At 59.2% G+C, this 4,523-nt stretch overlaps 1 pseudogene; it reads right to left on the reverse strand.

Moving 5' to 3' along the window:
• Nucleotides 1–1,948: 1,948 nt before the first annotated feature.
• LOC112120845 overlaps nt 1,949–4,523 on the reverse strand; it is a 12,064-nt pseudogene continuing 9,489 nt past the window's right edge.

A 4,523-nucleotide genomic window follows, 5' to 3' on the forward strand; every position in this document is an offset into this window, starting at 1 on the left:
GAAGCCCTTGATATTTGACCCTGACCGTAACTGTTGCAGACACCACCCCGCAGACTGGGTTATGCACCCAGAACGCTGGTTTTCAGACCCTCGGTATTTTGACACAAAGCCAACATTTTCGGGGAACAAGCAGAAGCTTTTTTAGGAAAATTTCATTTGAAAATCTGGTTGAAAAATGGGAAACTGTTGTGTGGCCCTAGCTGTAATTGTGCCATTCCCCTCACCCGCATGGTCTCAGCCGTGCCAGGGAGTGCCACCGCAAAGGGGAAATACTCAAAGGTGTCTTCAACAATCAGTTTAATCGCAGCTGGGATCACAAAGCCTAAAACGCTTCCTGCTATTGGTCAATGTTGGTGGGCAGAGTTAAGGGGATTTGGGTGTCGTGGCTGTGTAGTGCTGAATTTAACACATCTGGATTGCTTTTGAGTGTGACCTCAGGCTGGGAATCTTTGGGGATAGTGAAGTTTGGTTTGAGGATAATCAACATCCCCGGGAGGTATTTAACCCTTGAGTTACTGAGACAGACTGGCCCTTGAGGGAGTCCTTGGCATGGGAACACCTTCGGGCTGGTTAGTATCAATGTGGAACAGCCAGATGCATTGTGTGTTAGAAACATCATGCCCAGCACTTTGTGCTCAAGGAGATGTTGCTGAATGGGGACCTATTGCACAGCCCCTCCCTCCCCGTTTACAGCTGCTGTGGTTTGTATTGTCCAGGAGAGAGGAAAAGAGCTGATGAGCACAGACTGCAATGGTGAGAAATGTGACAAGCCCCAGGGAAGTGGGGGAGAGGGAGATCCGGGGGAGATGTCTCTGGCAGGGTGTGGGGAGGGTGACACCAGAGGTGAAAGTACGCCAGTACGGTACGGTATGGCGTACTGGCAAGAGCCGGTATGCCGTGCCGGACTGGACTGGCTTCTCCAGCGGTGATTTAAAGGGCCCAGGGCTCCAGCCGCTGCGGGGAGCCCTGGGCCCTTTAAAGCGACGCCCGAGCCCCTCTGCCGGAACTCCGGCGGCGCTTTAAAGGGCCCGGGCTCCCTGCAGTGGCCAGAGCCTCTGGCCTTTTAAATCACTGCCGGAGCCCTGGGTCTCCTGCAACTCAGCCCGGCTACCGGATTTAAAGGGCCTGGTGCTCCTGCCACTGTGGGGAGCCCCGGGCCCTTTAAATCGCCTCTGGAGCCCTGCTGCCGCTACCCCGCAGTGGCAGGAGCACCGGGCCCTTTAAATCCCCGCCGGACCGCTGCTGCCCCAGAGTAGCGGCAGCAGGGTTCCCGCGGTGATTTAAAGGGCCCGGAGTTCCATGGCGGCTGGAACCCCAGGCCTTTTAATTTGCCCCTGAGCCCCGGGCCTTCCAGCCGCCTCTGCAGCTGGTAGCTCCGGGTTGATTTAAAGGCCCTGGGGCTCCCAGCCACAACTGGAGCCCCAGGGCCTTTAAATCTTGAAAGGCCACACCTCTTCTGGTTGAGGCCACGCCCCCGCTGAGGACTCCGGCGTACCGGTAAGTCCTTTAAGTTAGTTTCACCCCTGGGTGACACACTGACTGTGGAGAAGTCAGAGATGCAATACGCTGAGCAGGATCTCCCAGGGAAAACAGGGGAGACAGAGCAGAGTAGATGCAGGAGACCAGTGAGCATTGAGCCATTGATGGAGTGTCTGGAAGAGGAACTGGGATGCGGTAGTGTAGGGGAAGTGGGACCGGGGTGCTGTGTGTATGGGTCTGGGGGCGTAGAGTCCACCAAGGAGGGCAGGTTATGGTGCTCAGGAGAGTAGGACAAACCCTCTAAAGATGGGTATGAGGCTGGGCGTAGCAGGCTCCATGTGAGGCTGGTGCTGGGAGATGTTACTGGTTCCACTGGGTGTAACACTAATCCCCAGACTCCTGCACCCCCTTCCCTTGGCTTCCCTTAGTTCCAGCCTGACAGGTCCCCCCGGGTGACTGGGCTGGGGTCTCATGCGGGGGTTGTGCTCGGTGCTGCGCGGGGGGGGGGGGTTCTATGCAGTGCTGCGTTGTGGAGGATGAAGTGGCACAGGCTGGGCTAGCGCTGGAAGCCCTGCCTCTCCTGCAGCCTCTGCATGGGGTAGTTCTCCACGGCCACATAGCTGTAGCTGGGATAGCCCCGTGCATGCATCTGCTTGGCCATGACATTCATCAGCACCTATATGTAGCACCGGTGCTGGGGCAGGGTGTAGCCATGCCTCATAAGGCCAAACGGGTCTGAAATGGTCCAGCTGACGGGGCGTCCAGCAGCGTCCAGGAGGCAGATATTGGGGAAGTGGCGGATCAGGTTGGCCAGGTACCTCCTGCTCTTCTCGTTCCCCCCCCAGAGGTCCACATCTCATTCAGCAGGACGGCGTGGGAGACATCCAGGGATGACAGCCTCATAGCCGGGTCCAGTCTGGTGGGGCAGAGAGCAGCAGAGCCAAGCTCCGAGGGTCAGTGATCAGGAGTCAGACCCCAGAATCATGAGGTTGGCCCTAAGATCATGAGGCTTTTTTAAAGATTACGCTGTGATTGCTGGTGTCCCTTGATAGTTGAATTCCTCCCACCCCGGGGTGTTGCCAACACTCCTAGATTTATTATGGTGATATGGGCCTCACTGCAGAAGCTCCTAGCCCCACATCTCTCCATCTCCCTTCATTCTGCCCCATCAGTTCTGTCCCCCAGTCACCCATCAACTCTGTCCCCAGCCCCCGCAGCCCCCCCCCTGCACCTCGTGGTGTTGTTCCACCCCTCCCAGACCTGTGGGGGCTGCAGCGAGCTCCCCTCTCCCAGGCCAGGTGTCCCAGGGAAGGAGGAAGCCTAGGCACTGTCCTGTCCCCATTGCTCACAAGGGATGGGGAGTGGAAGCGATGTCACCCTGAGATGCTGAGCAATTCCTGCTGCCTCTCCCTTCCCCACCCCCGCCCCAAGACACGGGTGTCACATTACTGCAGGGAGGGGCAGGGGCAGGGAACTCTTACTGCAGCAGCTCTGAGAGGCAGCCAATCAGAGGGGGCTTCCCCCACCGGCAGAGGGAAATTCCCATGAAGGTCATTGTGAGACCCAGCCAAACTCATGGGACGCAGGAAAGGGGGATGCTGTAGCCAAGTGGAGGGGGGAGTTGGCTGGCTCAGGGGGTGGGGAATGGGACACTAACCCACACGGTGGCAGCTCTGCCTAATGTCTTATTTCCCTTCCCGGTAGAGACGCCCCTTCTACGAAGCGCCCCCGGGTTATCTGCCCCTCCCAGGGTTCTGGGTGAGGAGCTGAGGTGTGAACAGGCTGTGGATGGGGAAGGTTCCTCTCCATCCTGGGCCAGGAGAGATGTGGTGAAGGGACAGGGTGAGCAGAGTCGCTCACTGCCAAAGCCCTGCCAGGGCTGATAGCAATTTGCAGGAGTGCCCTTCCCCAGGCGCTGCGGGTGGGGCCCCATTGGTGGCACAGAAGCCAGTTGCATCAGGGTTTTCTGGCAGAGGCTGGGGCCCTGTGCAGCAGCTGAATGGCTACGCTCCCCAGTGCTGGCAGGGTCCCTGAGGGAGGTTGGGCTCAGCGCCAATTTCACTGGGTTTCTGCTGGTGGAAACAGGACCCCAGTGCCCCAGGCCCTGCATGGGGAATAGCCAGCCAGAGTGTGGGTATCCCAGTGCCATGCTGGCCAATACCCCAGCCTCTCAGGCTGTCCCCTACCCTACCACACCCCCTGTTGGGCCCTGTGACGCAGGCAGACACTGACCGGACCTCGGGCATGGTGCTGGGATCTGGGTGGAGGTAAGTGAAGTAGCGGGACACTTCTAGCTGGACTCCCATGTTACTGTGGATAGAGAAGGCCTGGCCCCAGTTGACGGTGCTGCCCAGCAGGGCCTGGTAGGCGCCCAGGTCCCGGTAGAATGCTGTGTACGTGTTGGTGTAGAAATCAGAGTCGTCCGATGCCACCTGCCAGGGGAGACATGGAGCAGAGTGGGGAACTCCCAATGGAATGACCGATCTGCCTTCCCCCCCCCCCCCCCCCAACCCAGCCTGGAAAGGCCCCAAATCCCAATCTCCCCGCCCCCCCCATCCCCCCGAGCCAGCCAGTCCCCCAGGTGCAGCGCAGTGGCTAAGGGGCGGCACCTCTCTGCATGGCCAGGTGAGGACAACTTTGAACTTGGACCATGTATCCACCAGCACCTCATGTCCAGCCGGGTTCCCGCGGTTTATGTTCATCACGATGCCGTGAACCTGCCAGAGATACAAGGGTGTTAGGGATCAGAGCTGGAGGAGGGACAGCAATTCCCACTCTCACAACTATGTCAGGAGCCTCCACATGTTTATTGTGTGGTTTCAGCGTCTCGTGGTCTTCAGCGCCTTCTTTGGGTGTTTTTTGCCCTTCTCCAAAATGTCTGCCCTCTCCTGTCCCTGCCAATGTGGCTGACACCACAAGCAGGGCCGGCTCCAGGCACCAGCCCACCAAGCTGGTGCTTGGGGCGGCACCTGGAGGGGGGCAGCGCGGCGCTCCGGCCCCCGGGGAGAGCGGGGCCACGGCCGGGCTCGCCGCCCTCCCCCCGG

Source organism: Terrapene carolina, unplaced genomic scaffold, assembly GCF_002925995.2.
Source record: "Terrapene carolina triunguis isolate 2854851 unplaced genomic scaffold, T_m_triunguis-2.0 Scaffold90, whole genome shotgun sequence".
Lineage (NCBI taxonomy): Eukaryota > Metazoa > Chordata > Testudines > Emydidae > Terrapene > Terrapene triunguis.